Here is a 24,079-nt window from a genome sequence, read left to right as displayed (position 1 = left end):
TGGATTAAAAACACGCTCAGAAAGTTAAAACAAAGAGAGGTACAGAAAAGCGTGCTATCCTTCTTAGCGCAACTACTACCCCGCTCTTCTTGTCAATTTCACTGCCTTTGCCATGAGCGGTGGCCTGACGATGCTACGAGTATACGGTCTTGCTGAAAAATGGCATTGCGTTCAGTTTCATTCTGTGAGTTCGACAGCTACTTGACTAAATATTGTATTTTCGCCTTACGCGACTTGTTACTTTTCGTCCGAGCAAAGTGCTGCTTACTTGAAAATGTGGAGGCACTTCCCGTATGTTTCTGTCACATGTTGACTATGTTCATGGTTACTGTACTTATATGGACAGTTTGTTCGAACGACACATTTTTCCCAATGCTAAACTAAGACGGTTATTAGTTATACATAAATAAATGACAAGATACCCTGATCGCCTGGCGTCAACTGAAATATTGCCAAATGCATACCAATGTACACAAGTCGATGCATAAAAAAAATCCCGCTCAAATACAACCAAATACCTATACCCAGTTACACAAAACGATGTAACATGAAGAAGAAGAAGAAAAAAACCCTCGGTTTCCCGCTCTGTCTCAAGCATCAAATACCTAACCCACTTACACAACAAAGATATCTGCGGATGAGGATCCCTCTACGGCCCTTCCATTATTCTACTCTTGAACTATTGAGGGAGAGAGAGAGAGAGAGAGAGAGAGAGAGAGAGAATGAGAGAGAGAGAGAGAATGAGAGAGAGAGAGAATGCACCCATTGCACACCGGTTGGACCGTATATAAGGTAACGTCAAATTATGCTTGTGCAACGTATGTGGGAGTATCACTTATACCCTCAGGATATCTCTTATCCTGTTGCGTAGCGTCACAAGCAGAGAACAGTATACCGAAATGGGAAGGGTAAAAAATGGATCGGGAATTTACAGGACGTCCGCTGTGCTCTCAATCTTCAGTAGTTATTAAGTCCCTCTTAGTTTATCCGAGTTGAGTCTGTCTAGATAATGCCATTTTCTCCACCCCTTCTTTTGTACTTTTTTTTTTGTTTTTTTTGACTGTGCTTGAAATGAAAGTTATTCGTTAGATCGTTTCTACTTTTTTGTAACTTGAAACATGGCGGACATCGGATGAACTGTCACGAGTGGGGCGGTTTCGCCCTGCGAAAAGAAGCTACGTGCCGGTTGTATCGGACTACAAGTAGGGTCGGCAGGCCCAAAACACGCAGAATAAACCTAGATTCCTCTTCTGGTTCCTCGCGTTGCGAGTCGTCATGGGTTCGCTCCTCAGCCGATTCAACCCAGCAAGGACTCCAAGTAGGTCAAGGAGACAGTGACGGCGACTGCATGGGCAAAATCCCACAGTAGATCATTAGATGAAAGGACGTTATACCCATTCCGTAAAACTCCAAAGGTATGTAAATGACTTAGGACATAAATCGGAGGGTTAGATTTCGGAGCAATGAATTTACAACGCTAAAGTTCAAAACTTCTACACCATGACCATACAAATTACTTTTTTTTTTTCATTCAATTTCAAACTCAAAGATTCCATTTTGTTCTGTCTGTGTTTGAACTGCATTTCGACTCTCAGCATCATGATATTGATAATGACGCAGAGCAATCAACACCTACTGAGCTAAGTTCCTTTTTATGTCTGTTGGCTAGTACAACAGTACAACTTGAACTACAAGTACAAGGGCCATGAGGTTGACATAATTTGTGGTTGGTTAATTTTGTTTGTTTGTGATGTTGCCACATAAGGCTTTGGCAGTTTTTAGTCCCATGACTCATTGAATGTTTTAAAGATCTACATATTTATGTATTATATGTCTACACACCAATGTCTCATGCACTGAGGAATTCCTGTTATGATGATGTATTGGTAACAATTCTGCAGATTGCTCCAATTGTAATACTCACTAAGGCCAAAAAAAATAATAGGTGTGGTTACGGTAACATAGCCCAAAAAAATAGGGTAGGAAGGTAGGCAATCACTTTTTTTTTTGTTACTTTTTTTTCTAATGTGTACAAATTAAACCTACTTGACAGAGAAATAAGTGTGCGACTCGGGCGCTTTCGCTTTCATTGTGTTGTCTGCACTCGTTTACTTGTTTTTTGTGTGTATTTTTTTGACAAATGTAATAAAAAGTTATAGGGTCGGCCCCAAAAAATAGGGTAGGTCGGGTTACCGTAACCACACCTATTTTTTTTTAGGCCTAATACAGGTAATGGTATGATCATACTGACATGTAGTAGTTCACTACTGCTGACTCAATCAGTCAATGAAATTAAGCCATGAAACTACAGTGTTGCAACTGGATTTGTTACACATATTTGTTATGCGGTGTCTGCATGAGGAGAGCTAGGTACAACCTCTGTCCCCTCTGTTAAAATAGCAAAATCTAGATCGGCACTTTTCAGGGTGAGTACGGGTAAGGTCATCAAATCTAGTTTTTATGCCACATGTTTGCCAAGATCTGCAGTCTTGGTTGGAGCAAAACAACGTTTGATTTGGAACAAAAAGGACTGGGTGGTCGGGTGGTAACGCACTTGCGAGAGGTTGCGATTTCGACCCTGGGTCAGGGCGTTAGCAATTTGCTCCCCCCTTTCCTAGTAATACCTAGGTGGTGGGTTCAAGTGCTAGTCTTTCGGATGAGAAGAAAAACCGAGGTCCCTTCGTGTACACTACATTGGGGTGTGCACGTTAAAGATCCCACGATTGACAAAAGGGTCTTTCCTGGCAAAATTGTATAGGCAAAGATAAAAATGTCCACCCAAAATACCCGTGTGACTTGGAATAATAGGCCGTGAAAAGTAGGATATGCGCCGAAATGGCTGCGATCTGCTGGTCGATGTGAATGCGTGATGTATTGTGTAAAAAAAATTCCATCTCACACGGCATAAATAAATTCCTGCGCCTTGAGTCCGAGTCTGGAGATACGCGCGCGATATAAGACTTCATATAACATCCTGACTGCTTGCTGTGCAGAGGAAGTGTTCTTTTTAAGAAATGCATTCAAATAAAACAAATGGAGAAATGCCCACTGAACAGAAACAGCCAGGCTCCTAATGTGTGGTATGAATCCAAGTTGAGAGAGATCAGCTGAGCTAGGATTTTACATGGAACAAGATCATCCCTCCACTTGCATACATACCAGAAATGAACATACAGTGTGCTTGATGTGGTGATCAAGTGACATTTTGCTATGAATTTGTTTAAGCAACTAGTAGCTTCTTCAGCGTTAATTCATTAAACAATTACTCTTATTCTTAGCACATAGAACACCTTGCTAAGTTAAGTTATGCGTGTGTTTGTTATTGCAATGTAAGACCTCATGACATAGATAATTATAACAAAATAACACATGATGAGATTCTAAATATGTTTTGTTTACTTGCAGGTCTCAGTTATTACCAAGCCCTGCCTCATTCTTCCCGCAACAGTGACATGGTGCTGTCATAGAACACAAGTAAGGCTTTTGATCATTTCCAAAATACACTAGCAATAGATTGTGAGTGCAACTGGTAATGAGAATATTTTACCACAAAAGGCTAAAGTACAAATAACAGATTTATGATGTTGGAAAAAGAAGTCCGCCAGAGCAAGTGATTAGTGTACCAGTTAGCTAGGGTGGATATATTATATAATTACAATTTACAGTCAGCATAAAATGTTGAGGCCAGTCTTGAATTGTTCTCGCCCTGTGAATTCACCGGCAAATCAGATGGCATGAAGAAATCAATGGTATTTTATGCTCTGCATTGAATGAACCATCTCCAGTCATTCTGAGTGACACACCTCTTTACAAAAAAACATGCCAGTAATTAAATCCAGGCTACATGGGGATGGAAAATGACCCTGGCAATTTCAACCTCTGCTTGTGCCTTTGTGTAGCAGGATTGGATATGGATCTTCAAAAGCCTTAGTTCATTTGTTTGTATCATGTATCATGTATGACGTTATAAGTTAATACTATTAGTCAATTTCAAATAGCAGAGTTATTTTCAGAGCTTTCTAACTTCAAACCCTGTCTGCCCCGTGGAATCTAATGTAATTTAAAGGGTATTTTGATTTTGACTCAGTTTCTTTCTTGCAAGTTCATTCTTTTCTCATTCTAGGTACTAAACCACTACTGATGACTGCCTGCATCAGGGTTATAATTTATGAAGAAGTCAAAATGCACATATTATATAACAGTTTACAATTTAAAGGCCCACTTGCTTTGTCACTATAGTGTGGGTCACTGTCTCCCATCTTGGCCACATACCAAAAAATAAAATATATATTCAGTGACTGCTTGCTGTGGTGAGTTAACTCAAAATATGGGATATTTTCACGAACATTCAAGCTGATCTATGTTGGTATGCGTCCAAGTAGAGGGATGATCTTATCCCAAGTGCCTGACAAGATCTGAGACTGTGATTGTGTTTTTACATAGTAAAGTAAGCCTTTAACGAGAAAGTATGTCTATTGCACTGGGTGTTTTATTATTATTATATATATTTTTCTTCCAGGTAGTCTCTCTTTAAACTGACTTTCTACACCATGGTGTCTCTGGCAGTGTTATATTGGCAGAAGACAGTTGGAACTGGATATCCTCATTTAGATGGTAGGCATGTTTTCGGCTTTTGTGTTGCTTTGGTGTATGTGTGAATGGTGTGTGTGTGTGTCTGTGTTAAGGCCATGTCAGACTCACAACACAAAACAGTGTTTCCTTTCAAAACAAACACAAAACAGCGTGTTTCCCATGTGACATCCCCCAAAACGCGTTTCAGAAAACACTGTTTCGTGTTTTTGCATCGTGTTTTGGGTTTTAGAGCATGCTCTAAAATCTAAAAACACGTTTTGGTAGTCAGCCAATGAACGCGGAAGATCAACTCAAGTGACTCGGTTTCCGGCACCACGGAGATAGAAAAAAATGGCAGACTCAGATGTGGTACCGATTCAGGGTAGTATCGGACCCATGAATCCTAACTAGAGTCTATGGATCCTGTCACGATTGAAGAGAGGCAATAATATCAGTGGGCGCTGCCAGCCGTGTTGTTTACAAACCCAAACACAGCGCGGTAGCTGAACGGGTCAAGCTGACACTGACCGTATCAGTGGACACTGACCGTATCAGTGGACACTGACCGTATCAGTGGGCACTGACCGTATCAGTGGGCACTGCCAGCCGTGTTGTTTACAAACTCAAACACAGGGCGATAGCTGGACGGGTCAAGCTGACACTGACCGATATTTCTGTGAAAACACGCACCGCGCTTCATCTGTGTGTTTCGCAAGTGACATCCCCTCTTTAAAAACATGTGTTTCCCCGACGTTTTGAGATGGTGTTTTTGTCGAAAACAGGGTTTTGTGTTGTGCGTCTGTCTCCGCCTTTAGACACATACCAGAAATAAACACACTGTTTGCATGCTGTGGTGAAGTGACATTTTGTGATTTGTTTTTTTTAATGAACTAGTACAGGTAGCTTTTACAGCATTTATTCATAACACAATCGCACTTTTTGGGGTATGTGAACAAGTTAAGAGATCAGGGTTCGACACGGGCGGGGGGCGGAACGCCCCAGAGTTTTGTGTTCCGCCCCAAACATTGCCGAAGCTTGGGGCCCACTCCGCCCCAGGATAAATTCCAACAATGACAAACCGAAAATTCTAATGCCAGCAGAGCCAATCACTAAAAATCGCCAGTCAAAGTCGTCACTGAAATTTGCGTTACGATCAATGCCGCAGTCAAGAAAAAAAACACATTCAAATCGTCGAAGGACAATGTCGTAAGGGAAATAACTCCCAGATTGCGCTCTTTAGCGTGAGAGATAAGTATCGCCTTCAAATGCCAAACGCAAAATGTGGCGACACATCCCTGGTGTAAAAAGACATGGTCAAATGAAGATGAAGAACAGGGTGGAGAGAAACGAAAAAAGGAGACCGATGCAGCCAAAAGCGCGAAGCGCTGTCGTAATTTCAATGTCAAATGGTTGAAAGAATTTCCCTGGCTTCAGTACGATGAAGAAAAACAGACAATGCATTGCCGCACGTGAATACTGAGAGTGGGCCCCAGATTTTTTTTTTCCGCCCCAGCAATTTCCATCTCTGGGGCCAGTGTGGCCCCAGGCCAAATAAGTTAGTGTCGACCCCTGGAGATCATGTCTTATCCCATTTTAAAGCCCTACCAGATCTGAGACGGTGAGCCAAATTGTTTTCATGAGAAGGAATGTGCCTTTTAGTGAAATCTATGTACTTTACAAAACATATTTTAAGAAATGAAATGTGTTACAAGTAACAGCCATAGGAGTGATAGCCTGTAGGTGGAATAATAATCTTCAATTGCCTATAAATGATTATCTGGTTAAGAATGACCTCTTCAAGAAAATTAATGCAAAGCATTTTGATGTTTGTGACGATTAGTTACTCTTTATCACGTTTGTTCGCTGATTTTGCTGTCAGTGTCAGTGTTGGGCAGGTGTGCGTCCATGATGTCATTGCTATTGAAAACTAATCTGTACTGTAAAGTAAATGTACCCATACATGGCAGTTGTCTGGTCAAACCGGGGGCCAGCCATGACTGGGACTGATGTATCCTCAGGCACTCGACACCAGGTGGGCGGGGCCAGTGGTTGGGGTGTGATTCCCTGCCTTACACCACCACAAAGTGTTGTATCAGTAGACAAGACTGAGCAGAACTTCTGCCCCTCCCCCCCCCCCCCCCCACCCCCCTCACCAATTGACCACTCAGTGCCATGTGCCTGTGGCTGTATCATAAACACTTTGTGACAATAGTTGTTACCTCCTTAGAACATATCTTGTGATGCTCCTCGGTGTTTGATGTATGCTAACTGGTGTACTTATGACATAGTGTTCATATGAAAGTTTTATGTGTTGCAGCTCATCCAGATCACAGGTACACAAAGGAGCTGGTTCCAGTGAAAACATAGGCACATGGAACTGCTTATGGACTACTTTAGAAAGTGTGCGGTTACAACCAAGACTCTCCAGTTAGGAAGGTCTGCGGAAGGGTGCTTGTTCTGTTTCCTCGGACAGACTTTTCAAGACTAGGTAGGTTAAACCACATGATTGGGCTTTAATTATGAATGCACTTCAAAGTTCACTTATTTCATTATCTGGTACAAGTTCTCTTGCATGTGGGTGTAAGGCTGAAGAAGAACCTCTGACAAGTCAATTTTCAAGCAACTGAGCATGAACCCAGGTAAAAAAAAACCACAGAGCTCTCTTTCTCTCTCTTTCTATTGGTCTGTTATTCATAGAATGACACTAACAGTGACACAAGTAAAAAATCTGTATCATTGTCTTGACCTCTAGAAATTTGGTAGAGAATAAGATGACTAATAGTATTATTTTGATTATTTTATGGTCATTACTGTGGACTCCCCCCCCCCCCCCCACACACACACACACCACCCCACCCCTGCCCCTTTTAAGACACCCCAATCTAAGACTCCTTGCTATTAATGACCCTGTTTACGCAGACTTCTTGTTCATAACATCTGTAAATTCACTCCCATTTTAAGACTTGCTCCTTTTTAAGACCTGATTTTGCTTATTTTGGATTTCGAAAAAGAGAACAACAAATCCCCACTCTCTAGCCAGGCACATGATTTTTGTATGAACCAAGTTGAGGGATGGCATTTGTATAGGCCTGACCAGATCTGAGATGTTGAATCTATTGCTTACAAAGAAAGCATTGTGTCATTAAAGGCACACTACTTCTCTTCACCGTCTCAGTTCAGGCCAGGCTTTAACATAGGATAAGCTCATCCCTCAACTTGGTCACATATGAACAATCAACACACTGACTTCTTGCTGTAGTGATCGAGTCAGATTTGCCAAGGCGTGTACATGGAATAAGATCATAATTCTAAATGCTGAAGTAACATTCTGTTTCCTATGAAGCTAGGCTTGATTTTGGTATGAATCCAAGTTAAGGGATAGCATGTGTAAAAGCAGAATTGTTTACAGAGGCAGCTTTGTGTTATTAAAGGCATCTCAGATCACCTGCCAGGCTTTTTTTTTTTTTTTTTTACATGGGGTAAGACTATCCCTCCACTCCGGCACATACCAGCAATAAACACAGTGGTTACTTGTGATGAAATAGTGGCAAGACAGATTATTTAAGCATCACATAACCTTCCTAAGTGAAGTCAAGTCGTGTGTGTGTGTGTGAGCATAGAATGTTGAGGACAGCCTTGAAATTTTCTGACTGTGTGAATTCAACAGAACTGCTGTAAATCTGGCGCAGTATAGTTTTTATTGTATGAAACTTCATTTCCAGTCAGGTGCTATGAAGAAATCATATCAGGTTATGCTTTGCAGTGAACCACCACCAGTATTTATTTATTTATTAAGGAGATTTCTATAGCGCATAACTAAAAGCACTATTTCTGAGTAACACGTCATCTTAATTAAAGCATGCCAGTATCGCCAGGCTCCTTTTGGGTGGTAAATGTGGATCTTCAAAAGCCTAAGTTAAAAAAACAAAATGTAAAAGTACATTTTGAATAGTAGGTTTTTTTCAGAGGGCAGATATCACAAGATATGATCGTTCAACTGCATGTATGCCTCATTACTTAAACAACAAGAAGAGCAAACGCTCGATCGAGTCACTTTCGCAGTTCTGAATATTATATGAGGCATCAGATGGACAGGAAGAAATTGCTATTCACAACACAATGAGTCACGTTCACATAAAATTTGAGCCCGGTCACTTTTATAGTTTCCGAGAAAAGCCCAACGTTTAGTTGTGTGTTGCCGAACAGAAAAGGCTAGTTATCTCCCTTGTTTTTCTGATAACGTTCGTAAAAGGCTACAGATGTAAATACTTTGATGTAAAGAATAATCCTACAAAGTTTCAATCACATCCGATGAACTTTGTCAAAGATATAAAATGTCTAATTTTTCCTTTGACGCTGACCTGTGACCTTGAAAAAGGTCAAAGGTCAACGAAACCATCGTTAAAGTGTAGAGGTCATTGGAGGTCACGACTAAACAAAATATGAGCCCGATCGCTTTGATAGTTTCCGAGAAAAGTCCAACGTTAAGGTGGTGTCTACGGACGGACGGCCGGCCGGACAGACTAACACTGACCGATTACATAGAGTCACATTTTCTCAAGTGACTCAAAAATTAAGTGGTATTTTACTCGTCTTTCTGGTAAAACATATACACCATCAATATATTATAATAATGATCTTGCTTGTTTACAGATGGACAACAGCTGCTGCCAGGACTAGGTTACGCATAAAGAAAACAGTCAACACTTGGCTGGTGCTGGAGCTTCTTTGATGTCTATATCAACAACAAAAAGACAGACAGATACCAGCTCATTCAAGACCATATCCCCATTTTACTCACACAGAACAGAGAGCCATCTTCCGCCTTCGCACAGGACACTGCTGTCTGAAGGTACACCTCAAAAGGATAGGTTTTGCACCTACAGCGGACTGTGGCTAGGGTAGGAAGAACAGACTCTGCAACACGTTCTGAGAGGGTTGCCTTTCCTTGCCACCCCTGTGCAACAAGACTTGGCCAGAGAGCACACATCCAAATGCAAACACTGAAGAGGAAGAAGAAGAAGGTGCCCACACAGAAGGGCATGAATCTACTTCAAGGGCAGAAAGGTTTACAGCAGTTTATAGACTTGTAGCAGATAACATGATTGTTGAGACAAAATTACCTTAAAGGGAGAAAATGAACAAGCTAAATAGGCTGTACAGTACTTCACTTGAACAATTTATAAGGTTCCCTGTAATGTATTAAGTATCAAGAACATTTACAGATCACAAGACATTGTGTTTTCTTTTGTTTGCAATACAAATTTTTCACAATAAAAAGATATGCACTTGGCAAGATCCTTAAAATGTAAAACTAGTACGTGTGACAATTTTGAATTGTTCAGAGATGGTTTTGCTTCAGTGGTAAATGTTTTAGCTTTGTTATAAGATTCCGTTACTGAAGCATACTTTAAAACCTTGACCTTCCACGTCTTGAACAACATACCCTAACTGTGTTAGCACCCTGGGCTGCGATCATTGTGTTGAGCTACTTAACAGAGGACTCCTTGGTTTTATTACATATACTTTGGTTAACTTTAATTATTTGATAAATAATTCTAATACAGGACAACTCCCCCATCAAATGTAGAAATGTCTGCATTTTTATTTTGTATACTGCATATTTTAAAAGGCTATTTTTGTGCACAAAACATGCATCTGCAGGGAGCTTTAGAGGGTGAAGTTAGGATCTATTATGGGGCATGCAGCACCACACCCATTTTGTGTGTGTGTATTTTGTGTTGACACATAAGACACTGTCATTCCAGCAGAAACCTGTGATGATGCACATTTTATTGCAGTAACCAGCTGAAATTGTATGTACGTTGTTATGAAATTGACAAATGATCCCTGCTTTGCAATCCTGGGTTAATGATATTGCCAAAATTAAAACGTGGAGGAAAAAGTGAGTGTAAACCTATTCTTGTGGTGGTGGTGGTGGTGGTGGTGGTGGTGGTGGTGGTGGTGGTGGTGGTGGTGGTGTGTGTGTCTGGTTAGTGTGTGTGTGTGTGTGTTTGAGTGTGTGTTAAACAAACAACAACGACAAACAACACCAAACCTAAATCAAACAAGCACAACAAAAACAAATGACACAAAAACTGACAAAAATCAGAATATCAACTGAGGAGAAAAAAACAGTGGCTGAATGCAATACGTATTATAACTTAAAAAGTAAAAGTGTGCGTGTGATGTCTGCAGAATGATCGATACAAAAAGCAGTGTCTCCAGTCATGGCCATATGCTGCTTTCCTAATTTTTGCTTTGCACTATTTTTGCTTTGTGCACATATTTGAACCTTGTGGTGCTATGATTCGGTTCTTAAAAGAAAATTATGACTCACACTCACATACAATCCTTGTTTTTGAATGTTTTAAAACATTGCTGCTTTCTGCTTTGAGCCTGGAGGAACAAAATGACTCTGAAGCCGGACTGCCGAGAGGAAGAATGAGAGGGAAAAGAACACGCAGCCATGAAAACACACACAACTCCCTGACAGATAAACTGCTTATGTTCCAAAATCAAGAATCTTTAAGTGCGCACGCACGCACACACACAAACACACACGCGCGCGCGCGCGCGCACACAGAGAGACTCTCCTCGTGGAAGTAAACTTATACTCGAACTTGAAAGTAAGTATAAATGTTTGATACGAAATAAACCTGTGATAAAAGTCTTTTTATAAATCATCGGTACCAACAAAATTGTCACAACACGTAAAAGGACATACTGTAGTTTCAAACTAGTAACAATCTAAGCCATTTTAATCAGCACTGGTGTCCGGCAAGCACTAACAGATATAACAGCACGTGTATGCATCTTGAAGTAATAAGACCTTGAAGTAGGCCTAGAGTTTACACTATGCATTACTATGTAATGCTTTAATTCAGCTGCCTAACTGTGGAACTTTGCAAATGTGTGAGGACCGTTTCACAAAACAGACAAAACACCCTCTCAGTTATTTACACAAATCAGTTCCAGAATGTGCGTGTTCCTTTTCTGTCTCTACAAATTAATGTTATCTGGGGGGAAAACGAATCATTGTCGCTTCCGCCCTCAGTTATAATTGCCTGAGCATAATAGGAAATGCAACAGGTGTAGTCTTCCGCCTGATTTTTAGTCAAGATATTTCGACACAGAATGTTTCTTTCTTTTTTCTTTGTATGTTCACAAGCTCACATACAATCATTTATGCAACACTGACAATAAGACCAGACCAGAGTTGTGATTGAAATGGGCAGTTTATTTAATAAAGCTCCAGAATGAATAAAAATACATGACAAAATAAGGTGGTCCCGCTGTACAAAGCCGGTTACCAAACACACACACACACCAACACACACAAACACACTCACGCACGCACACACACACACACACACCGTCACACACACACACACACACACACACACACACACACACACACACACACAGAGTAACATTGTACAACTTACTGTCACATTCAAGCGGGAACACCAAACAAAACGTATCATCAAATGAAACAACATTTTAAGTGGTCAAGCAGATGACCACAAACCACACTTGAAATCTTCACATTTTAACACTTTCTCCTGTATCCATAAAAGTCATTTATGCTGACTAGATAATGACATCAATAAAACCATTCCCTTTTTTATTTTAAAGAAAAACAAGAAAATTAAAATAACGCAAAGAACTGATGCTCAGTAAGGTTGGGTATCGATCTCAAATGTGTGCATAGCTAATTACATGTAACCGGCATGGACTGGGGCTAGAATTGGCCTTTCTGTCAGGCAACTCGGCCTCTAATTGGTTTTATATTGTCTGATCCCCCTCCAGAAAAAAACAATACCATTTGCCCCGTGCTTCTGCGCCCACAAAAAATATTCGGGAATAAGAAAAGTTCAAATTTTAGGCACCCCACATACAACCTTAATTGTCAGTCAATTACTTTACTGCAATCAACGTTGATTTTAAAGTACCATGTCATTATTATTTTGGAGATAGATTTGAAAAAGTCCATAATTGCAGACTGCGTATTGCATACCTGTCAAGTACTTTTGGCCTCTGACCATAGTAAATGGCATAAGAAACCATAGTTGGGGATCAAAAACCATAGTTAATGCGTGGATCAGGATGTGGTTAAACGCACAAATTCAACTTCTCACGCATACACACTAAACCAATCAGATTGGTTTTCACAAACTAAAAGTAAAACACATAAATTCCTTTCTACACAAACTGCTCTTTATTTACCACTAGCCTACATGTAATACATTTACACTGCACTCTTGTTCGTTCATTTTTTTTGTCACTTGTCACTTGTGTTCTTTGTTGTATTCATCTGTGCAAATCTTTGCTTTGTCAATCATGCTGCCAGTCACCTTAAAATCATGGCAGCATGCATCAGAGTTAATTTTGACCTGTAAGAAGGCAGTCAGTGTGTCAGCTCCCAGACTGTGATCCAGCACTTGAAGGTGTTGCAGGGTTTCACTGCCAAATGGAAATTTATTCAACATTTTCCTCACACAGGCCATGTAGAACTGGCGCACATCATGCCAGAACTTCTGTTGTGTGGCTGGTGCAAGCTCCTCCTCAGAAATGAATGAACGGCAGTCCATGCCAGCAAAAAAAAAAAAAAAAAAAAAAAAAAAAAAAATTTTTTTTTTTTTTAATGCTGAAAATGCGTATGGTTTGAGGTATACGACGTAGGACCCAAAAAACACCGAAAATCCGTAAGAATTACGCAGAATGCGTAGGACTTGACAGGTATGGTATTGGTTTGAGTGATTTGAATTTTGATTTATGTGAGCGGCACCTCAAGGATTGCCCCAAATGTGAGTGCGGTTACCCAAGGGAGACTGCTGAGCACTATTTGTTGCATTGACCCTTGTGTAGAGATGTACGATTATTGTCAATTGATAACTGATTATAAGTTTATTGAAATATTATTGAAAGGCATCCCGCAATATTCCCGGAATGTCAATCAGACCATATTCATAACTGTACAAGAATTTATTAAGACAAACAGGCATGTTCCGTACATGAGCCTCTACATTTTATTCATAATGTTCATTTGACACTGTCATGAGACAAATGCTGCCTGACCAATTGTTCTTCGTAATTTCTCTCGTGTTTTGTGTCCTTGTTTCGACTTATCGATTATGGCCCAATCGTTATGTAATTTAGTGCCATTTTCGCCGATCACAAAATGTATTAACTTTGCGTGTGTGTCTTCTGTGCATTTAATATTATTGTGACGTGACCCACTCTTCCAACATTTCTGGCGCTCCAAGTCTTCGTCGTCCTTTTTTTTTTCCCTTATGCTGAATTCTGTTCTCTCGTACCCCATTTCTTTTTGTTTCTTGTTTTTACCCCCACCAAGTTCTGTACTACCACCCCCTCCCTTTTTTGATTGCTTGCGCATCAGGTTTGTCTGTTTGTTTTCGTTGTCTGAAATGAGTAAATGTATCTAGTCCGCCATCATGCTAAACTTTGTTATGTACATACCAGGATGACTTAAAATAAGCATTTATGCTTGAGTTATCTTAAAAAAACAATGCATTGTTTCTGTCATGATAACAAATTGAATAAAGTTTTGTAAACCAATGGACTGATTATAGTTGACCCTGATATGTGATTACGGGATAGTGTCACGTTAATTTATTTCTACTTTCACTTGTACTTTTGTACTTAAAACAAATCACTGAAATGTAAAAGTTATTTTTCTTTCCATTGTGAAGTGTCGTCAGTCTCCTCAAGGTAATGCAGTCAAACTCAACCAAAAGTTGGAGGGGCTTCTTCATACTTTCAGTGTGTGTGTGTGTGTGTGTGTGTGTGTGTGTGTGTGTGTGATTTCTTTTGACACTATGCACGTTTCAAAGTGAGTATAGTGCGCTTCCCAAGCATACAACGGTGCATGACTCTGGATTTGCGTCTGAGATATTGACACATCACTGTGAGAAAAAGCGTTAATGAAAAAAGAAGACTATTTATTTTCCTTGAGCATTATCTTAAAGTGGTGTGCCAAAAACTTTTAAATTTAAAAATTCAATATTTAACTTTAGGAAAAGCACTGTAGAGAGAAACCCACGCTTGTGTGTTCAGAATAGTCTCCATGTGGTATCAATATAAATGATTCAAATGTATGGAAGAGAAGCTGTTTCTGCTGGATTAATACACACACACAATTGTGCACTCACACATAAGCACGCATGCATGCTCACACACACACACACACACACACACACACACACACACACACACACACACACACACACACAGAAACAACAAATTCATTATGACAAAACCAAATACGAAGTCCTATTTCACAAATTTTATATCTTCTCCTTTTCACCATATACAAATACAGTCACGGAGTACATTTATAAGGCTATATTTATGGGATAGAGCCACTTGTTAATTGTTTCTTGTTCACAAAAGCACTAATAAAAAAATTGCTCCAGGGGCTTGCAACGTAGTACAATATACTACCTTACTGGGAGAATGCAAGTTTCCAGTACAAAGGACTTTAACATTTCTTACATACCAATCAATATGAGGCTTATATTGCGCGTATTCTGTGGGTACAGTTCTAAGCTCAGGGATTTTATTTTAATTTCATTTTATGCAATTTATATCGCGCACATATTCAAGGCACAGGGATTTATTTATGCCGTGTGAGATGGAATATTGTTTTACACAATACATCACGCATTCACATCGGCCAGCAGATCGCAGCCATTTCGGCGCATATCCTGCTTTTCACGGCCTATTATTCCAAGTCACACGGGTATTTTGGTGGACATTTTGATGAAAATTTATCTATGCCTATACAATTTTGCCAGGAAAGACCCTTTTGTCAATCGTGGGATCTTTAACGTGCACACCCCAATGTAGTGTACACGAAGGGACCTCGGTTTTTCGTCTCATCCGAAAGACTTGAACCCACCACCTAGGTTAGGAAAGGGGGCAGAAAATTGCTAACGCCCTGACCCAGGGTCGAACTCGCAACCTCTCGCTTCCGATCGAGCGCAAGTGCGTTACCACTCGGCCACTGAGTGGAAGGTACACCAACACGATATTAGCACTCCAGATTTTTATCTCGCAGTTTTTCTGAAGGACTTTGCATTTGAAAACTATTCTCAGACAAAATCGCTGCCCTACACGCCACCAGGCGTGAAAGGCAAAACCTACTACTCAGACAAAATATGAGTTTAAACTGCAAGTACATGTACAGGGAGTCTGAAGGGTTCAAGTCGGATGAGATAGACTACTGTTGTGGCAATCTTCGAATTTGAAAATCATTTTTTTAAAAGAGTAAAACTCATAGTTCTTCTTCTTCTTCGCTCATGGGCTGAAACTCCCACGCTCACTCACAAATTTGCACGAGTGGATTTTTACGTGTATGACCGTTTTTACCCCACCATTCAGGCAGCCATACGCCGCTTTCGGGGGAAGCATGCAGGGTATTTTTGTGTTTCTATAACCTACCAAACTCTGACATGGGTTACAGGATCTTTTCCGTGCGCACTTTGTCTTGTGCTTGCGTGTACACACGAAGGAGGATAAGGCACTAGCAGGTCTGCACATAAGCAATGACCTTGGAGATCAGAAAATCCTCCACCTTTAACCTACCAGGCGGCCGCGATTTTGACTCATGACCTTCTGAATAGGAGGCCGATGTCTTATCCACAAAAACACCGAGCCCGTCCAAACTCCTAGTAAAAACAACAACTGCAAATCTGGGAGCAAAATGTGAACGGTTACAGTTTCAACTATCCTTCCCCTTTAAATCAGCATTTTTGGAAACCTAAACGAAAAAGTATTCAAGAACAACAGTCACGGATTCAGATTTAAAAAAACAAATGGTAACTATGCTTTTTGGAAATTCTTTCTTTAATTGGTGTTTAACGAAGGTTATATCGCGACAGGGAAAGGGGGGGAGATGGGATAGAGCCACTTGTTAATTGTTTCTTGTTCACAAAAGCACTAATAAAAAAATTGCTCCAGGGGCTTGCAACGTAGTACAATATACTACCTTACTGGGAGAATGCAAGTTTCCAGTACAAAGGACTTAACATTTCTTACATACTGCTTGACTAAAATCTTTACAAACATTGACTATATAAGAAACACTTAACAAGGGTAAAAGGAGAAACAGAATCCGTTAGTCGCCTCTTACGACATGCTGGGGAGCATCGGGTAAATTCGGACCTGGGAACCCCTGTTTTGCACTTAGAGTATTCTCAAACAAACTTGGTGTATTTTCAGAAAAATGAGCGTACTCCACACAGCATTTGAACATCCATGATTCAAACATGCTTCACACGCGTCCGCCACATCGTTAATTAAGTTTACCTATACATGTACATTCAAAACAAATCCTGACAAAAACTGTAATCATGTGTCAAAATACTGGATCGGCTTCAAGATGGGCTTGTGAATAAAAGTAGTCTAGGAATTTTTCTCGTCGTATTTTTTTCCCACTGACCGTACTGATTGTATTCTCGACAATCTTGCGTACAGAATACGGCGAAATCGTATGGGTTCCCAGGTCTGTAAATTCTTCCCCCTAACCCGCGGGGGGTCTTTTTGGAAATGCGCTTCAGACAAATGCCTTTGCACACGTTATGTTACTCACAGCAAAATGCAAGAATAATTGGGGACCATATGGGATGGGGCAAATTGGGAGGGAGCAATTCGGGACACCACCATATATATCTACCAAATATTTACAAATAGCTATCTTAGTACATGCATAACATGCTGTACCAATACACAATTTCTTTAAATAACTATGTAAGGATTATTGGCAGTCTCCCGGAGCATGTTTCACGCTATCCTGCGATCAGGACAAGCGACTGACTGTGATGTGTATGCTGTGCGGCGTGCGCTACATAAGAAACCTTTTTTTAAATTTGTATTAAATACAATCACCTGAGCCACGAATGGCTAGCTGACAGCGGCTATCTTTTACACAACAAATTCTGAACTCTGATGAACTCGTGACCGCTGATTTTTAAAGGCAAGGGGTATCATATTGTGCGCATGGCATACACATCCAAGTTGGTCGTTTGTCCCGATTGTGGGATACAGCCTGTCAGAGGCGTAGAGCGTGCTCGAGATGTTTTGAAAAACCTGACTGCAGTACAGGGATTTTTACACCTCCGGACTGCTGATAATTGGGGCGGGGATATAGCTCAGTTGGTAGCGCGCTGGATTTGTATTCAGTTGGCCGCTGTCAGCGTGAGTTCGATCCCAGGTTCGGCGGAAATTTATTTCAGAGTCAACTTTGTGTGCAGACCCTCTTCGGTGTCCGAACTCCCCCCCGTGTACACTACATTGGGTGTGCACGTTAAAGATCCCACGATTGACAAAAGGGTCTTTCCTGGCAAAATTGCTTTGGCACAGTTAATAATTGTCTATCTATACCCGTGTGACTTGGAATAATAGGCCGTGAAAGGTAAATATGCGCCGAAATGGCTGCAATTACTGGCCGTATAAAATTTCATCTCACACGGCATCACTGCTGAGCGCCTAGAACTGTACCCACGGAATATGCGCGATATAAGCCTCATTGATTGATTGATTGATAATCCTAACAGAATTATTTTCAAAAACCGTCTATTGCCTTGAAAGCAAACCTGGAATTTCTGATGCGAGTTGCCAGAAAGAAAGTTCACTAACAAGATCCAGGCCAACACCCCCCCCCCCCCCCCTAAATAACACTAAGGAGTGAGGTGAGCTTAAATAACTAATTAATTAATCAATCAATAAATTCTCTGCTGAAATCCCCAACTTCGCGCATCGAAGCTATGAAAAACAGGACACTGCCACGTTTCCATTCAGCTAAATGCCACACCATTTTCAAGAGGGGATGTCTCAGGAAGAAAGATGTGACGCTCCCGATTCATATGTTTCAGAAGACAGCCCACCTGAGAAAAAGAAGAACACAATATAGAAATAATAACAACCTGTCAACCACAAATACATTAAAGTTTTTCAAACAGTTCACTAATCCGACAAACTCATGCTCGTTTCTGGTGCATTTGATAAAGCCAATTACGGGTAGATGCTAGACAACAGCAAAACCACCACCACATAACAACAACACAAGATTGTTTATGGTTGTTTACAGTCTCTTGAACACAGGAGTCAATCGAGACCGTATATATAACAACAAGAAGCATAAAAAAGCACTTCAGTTTGAAACCCAGGTTCAATGTAGTAAATGATATTGCATCAATGTTCCATCCATCCTCAGCACTTTCAAAACCAGTTTCTTCTAGGTCATACACACCTTTTCCTCGATTGATCTACAGTATATCAGATCACTATTGTTCTTTTTATGATTTGCACCAAGGGAATGATTAACATTTCTGTCTTAGTCATAATGTAACAAGCTTTAAGCAAAAGCATAATATTCTACACATTCACATATTGTAAGGTTGAAGGGGTCTATGTCGACCAAAAGAAGGTGTATTCCCCATAGCCATAGGTGTTTTCCCTGTGTACCGGGAATACAGTTGGATTTTCTGTAGAGAAGTATAATATCGTACAATCTTGCGCCAAGCGCGTGACTGCGGTTAGATAGGAGAATCTATTTAAAATCCTGAAATCGCGTGCGGCATCCAGTCAAGCAAAACATGCTTCGACCGTTTATCAAAACGGATTTAGTTAAAGAAACATCTGCACCCCCACCCCCAACAGCCTGGTATTATGTTTTCCTCGCTGGTACTCTCGTCCATTGAATCACTTTCACTCTCGTAAGCTTGAAGTAACTCCATGGCGTCTAACGGAAGTATATTCCCTAGTGTATATGTACAGGAAATTAACATACAGGGAATACAGCCACTGTTGGTCGACATAGACCCCTTCTAAAGTGCTGCAGTGGTTACCTTTCCCTCCAAGGACCAAGCTGTTCATCCACTGTAGGGCTGACCGGGGTTCCCCCTTAGCAGAGTGAGTGGTGAATCCTGGCTGATAAATTTCCTTTCATTTTCCATGAATGAAGAATACCAGCTGGGTTCTTTTATTTATGGACCTGTGTTCTGCAACACACACAAATCAGCCACCAACTTGTAAATATATGTAAAAGAAAGCAAGTGGCAATCTGAATAACAGAATACAAAATGATCAATCCACACAATCATACTTCAGCACTGAAAGTCCACAAAATGAAGCACTGCTAGTACATGTACTACTGTACTTCTCATAATTTACTGAAACTTTACTCGTCAAAACAACCATTTGTTTTATCAACTTTACTCCATCGAACGCAGAAGAAGAAGAAGAATCAACTTTACTCGCATGTGGCGAGTAGATTAACATTTCTACTCACCATTTACATGATTTAAACTCGCCATGGCGAGTAATTGAAAATACTCGCCACTTTCAGGCCTGTACTTGTGCATGAGATGTGTTTACCATCCATATGCCCAGACCATGCGCCCTTCTGTTGTGCTCAGAACAGTAAAGAGTTGCTTGCTGGGGTGGTTGTTCATAAGTTAACAGTTCACAAGAGGGCACAAACAAGAGCAAAAACACAGGTGCCTGATTCAAACTCATTCAAATGCAGAACCTTATTTTTGCATGAACAGAGTAAGACATGATTCTTACATAGCTGACCATACCCCTGGCAGAAAAGTGCTTGAAATTGTCCATGTGGTCTCTATCAGTACATTTGATGCGTATTTGTGATACATATATACTGATATAGAGACAAGTAACAAGTGGACATTTCCTCTGACACCTCTACCATTTGTACACCTGCACAAATCTCCTGCCATAGACTACAAAAGGAAAACATACAAATCAAAACAAACACAAATTTAACCTAATATTTACCTTTCAGCAGCAGAAAAGGCTGTGTTTTCTGTGGTGTCTCAGAGAAAAGCCACGGTGTTGGAGATGCAAAACTAGGCTGTAGGCAAGGTCCAACATCTTTAGCTGCACACACAAAAAGAAGAAGCAAGAAATCACATGACATAGATGACATTCCTCACTAGTACAAAACCACAACTACACTAGTCAACTACCAATGTAAGAATCATAGTCCTGCAAGATTACCCTCTTAAAAAGTAAGATTGCTTTCATTCAAACACTACCGTGGGACCAAACCCCCCCCCCCCCCCTCCTTTTTTTGAGTTTTTCCTGCATGTGTGTTGATGTTTCCATTAATTCCAAGCCCTGAAACTGTGAACTTGAGATCTTTATGTATGCACACAGTCACAGGCTTAATAAGCTATTCAGAAACCAAGCAGAGTCTGCACAACGTTAATTCTGAGAAATAAATCCCCACAACTGGTTTCAAGGCCACTATACCGACTGAGCTATTGCTTGCCATGCCAACCTCCACCCCCATTTGGAACACGCACAACTAGTATACCCATACACATGTAATAATACTGCTTGCCTTCCTCCCCCACCCTCCAAATCAATAAACACTAAATGTATGCAATCAGTAATCTTTTAGTTAGTAGTTGACTACCATCACTACTCTCTCCACACCCACCCACCCTCTTGCACACCAGCGACACACCCCCATCACCCAATCATTTCCATGATTCTCTCTGCCATATAGTTATCCTAAACACTAACATTATGACACATTTGTTTTCCAATTAGGAACATTAAAAATTACTGTAAAAAAAATGTACAATCATGCACTCTCTGAGTCTGACAAGAGAGTGTGAGAAAAGTCAAGAAAGCAAGACGTGTGACATAACTAAATCTTCTAATCTATTCCTGAGATTTACTCTTGACAGCTTAAAATGGAACCTCATGCACTTACTGTTCTGAATTGTAGAAATTGCTTGTAGTTATAGCAGCAAAGGCAGTTTTATTGGGTACCACCAGGTGTCACTCTGTCATCATCTGATCAAGAATTCAAGCAAATGGTTCAGCACTGAAACAGTAAATAGCAAGAGTGTACAGAAAAATACACAAACTTTCTCATTAATTTGTATCTTCAACTTCACATTTTTCATAAATAATGATACCTTACTTTGACTAAGTTTGAGTAGGATTAACATCATGCAGAAGTTAACTTGAAATAAAATAACTATACGTTACTCAATACGGCACTCAATGAGTCAATTGTCAGCAAAGGTGATAATCAATGCAAGGTAAAACCAAAGGATGCAACTCAGTCAGCAATTGCAAAAACTACATAATTCTAATCAAGCTGTCAGTTTCACTAGCTATCAGAATTCAAAACATGTTCTTGTTTTTGTTGTTGCTGTTGTTCATGACTACATCAATGTATCTCAGCATTTCTAGTTTCTACACTATAGCCATTAAATGTTCAACAACAACAAAAGAAGTGTCCCAATGTTTAAGGAAGCGCTGTTGCAAGTCACAATTGTTAGCAGTTGCTGAGAAAAGCTAATTGTCCTTACTGTAAGGCCTAAAAAAAAAATAGGTGTGGTTACGGTAACCCGACCTACCCTATTTTTTTGGGCCGACCCTATAACTTTTTATTACATTTGTCAAAAAAATACCAAAAAACCCCAAGTAAACGAGTGCAGAAAACGCAATGAAAGCGAAAGCGCCCGAGTCGCACACTTATTTCCCTGTCAAGTAGGTTTAATTTGTACACATTAGAAAAAAAAGTTAAAAAAAAAAAAAAAGTGATTGCCCACCTTCCTACCCTATTTTTTTTGGCTATGTTACCGTAACCACACCTATTATTTTTTTTGGCCTAAGTTGAGTAACAAATTATAAACAATTGCTGTTAACACTCATAGTACAAGACAGCAAACCACTGCAAAACTATAGTCATCTATCAATGTTATGCTTGCCATCCCACCCCCGACCCCAAACCAGTCTGAGTCCAAGCTAGGGTTCGTCGGGTGATCAGGAACAGACTTTTTTTTTGTTGTCTAATCTTCCTGTCAGTGTCATGCAAGAGAAAGGGGGAATGTACGTTCTGGCTCACCGATTCCGACAGACCCTAAATATTAACGCAAAATAGGCTTCTGGACTAAACTTTTACTAAAATGAAACATGCGACAAAATCAGAAAAATACTGCATAAATCCATACCAAAAAAAAAATACAGTAAAGTAAGGTTGTTTTGAACCAATGCCGGGTCTGTCGGAATCAGTAACCCAGAACGTACATTCCCCCTTTCTCTCTGTGCAACGCTAAATTTAGTTTCCATTGAAATATTAACTAGTTGCAGCCAGCGTGCGTATTGATCCAATCTGCCCGTCGGTCGGCTAGCCATAACTACCGTATTGATCTGGTAAAAACAAACAGCAAGCTTGTCTTCTATACTGATTCCTCCAATGGCAAGACAAGATTAAATCATGTGATAGCAACAGTTACGTCACGTCCGCCCACCACTTGGTATTGATTGTAACATAGCCTGGTGATTTTGCCATTTCATTCCGGAATCGGATGCCGTGCAGTTGTGTTTTCTGTGAGAGTCAAGATAGCATTTCTGAAGAATTAGAGAGAGAACTTCTTCCTCAAGATATGGATCAACAAAGCAGATGGAGTGTAGAACAACTTGGCATCATTGAGGAGCATATATTTCATCATAATAATTATGTTGATGTATTGAATAGAATGAAAAGAGAAGGGCCATCAGAAAGTAGGAAACTACCTAGATTTCTCTCCCAACCAAAAAGAAAACTGACATCTCTGTATGGGGAGCAGGTGAAAAAACGAAAGGTTATGTCACCAGAAGAACTCCATCAATACTTGCAGTCAAAAGAGGTTGATGTGAGTAAGACAGTTAGGAAAGAAGTTTTCTTTTTTTCCTCAGAGAAAATAGGGTCATCAGATGCTGCTATTGAAAAGCTGAAGGAAGGATACAGGCAGATTCAAAGACAGGAGGCCACCAGTATGTGTTTTAACCTTCAGTATGGTTCTCTTCTGGATGCATCTTTCAAATTCTTTCAGGAAGAAAAGGAACGAGGAATTCACAAAAACAAGTGGGAAGAGTGGTTGCAGGCAAACATTGGCATCTCACCAGCTTATTCACGCAAACTGAGAGAGATTGCTCGTTTGCTGAAACCATACTTTAGCAGGTTTTCTACAGTTGGTCTGTCTTTCATTGAAATCTACTCTCTGAAAAAAGATTTGAAGACAATGTTTGAAAGTAATGAGGAGATCAGAAAATATTGGACTTCTCCCATGCAAGAACCACTACAACTCCAAACACGATCCTCTCAGGTAGAAAACACTCAGTTGTGAGAAGTCAGTCACGGTTGAGCAGAGCGCTCCAGGCTGGAGCGCCAGGTCTTTGTATTGCCTGCTATTGATGTTTCTTCCAACCCGTCACTACACTCAGTTGTGAGAAGTCAGTCACGGTTGAGCAGAGCGCTCCAGGCTGGAGCGCCAGGTCTTTGTATTGCCTGCTATTGATGTTTCTTCCAACCCGTCACTACACTCAGTTGTGAGAAGTCAGTCACGGTTGAGCAGAGCGCTCCAGGCTGGAGCGCCAGGTCTTTGTATTGCCTGCTATTGATGTTTCTTCCAACCCGTCAAACAACTTCTAAAGGCTGCCTTTTCAGGCGGCCGCC

General features: G+C 40.5%; 1 protein-coding gene and 2 long non-coding RNA genes across 4 annotated transcripts in view; 2 read left to right on the top strand and 1 right to left on the bottom strand.

Annotated features, from left to right (window-relative positions):
- LOC138980018 (cytochrome P450 2F5-like) overlaps positions 1-24,079 on the top strand; it is a 426,282-nt gene that overhangs the window by 387,511 nt on the left and 14,692 nt on the right. The gene's annotated exons all lie outside the window — the stretch shown is intronic.
- LOC138980028 (uncharacterized) lies at positions 800-10,477 on the top strand. Its single transcript, XR_011460213.1, has 5 exons — positions 800-1,415; positions 3,406-3,474; positions 4,520-4,614; positions 6,890-7,060; positions 9,226-10,477. It is a non-coding gene; the product is annotated as an uncharacterized lncRNA (long non-coding RNA).
- On the bottom strand, positions 14,867-22,409 carry LOC138980030 (uncharacterized). Its single transcript, XR_011460215.1, has 4 exons — positions 21,341-22,409; positions 20,395-20,496; positions 19,446-19,598; positions 14,867-18,482 (listed from the first exon to the last, which is right to left on the bottom strand). It is a non-coding gene; the product is annotated as an uncharacterized lncRNA (long non-coding RNA).

Source organism: Littorina saxatilis, linkage group LG11 (genome assembly GCF_037325665.1).
Source record: "Littorina saxatilis isolate snail1 linkage group LG11, US_GU_Lsax_2.0, whole genome shotgun sequence".
Lineage (NCBI taxonomy): Eukaryota > Metazoa > Mollusca > Gastropoda > Littorinimorpha > Littorinidae > Littorina > Littorina saxatilis.
Note: the sequence above shows the minus strand (reverse complement) of the source record. Positions and strands in the feature narration are given on the sequence as shown.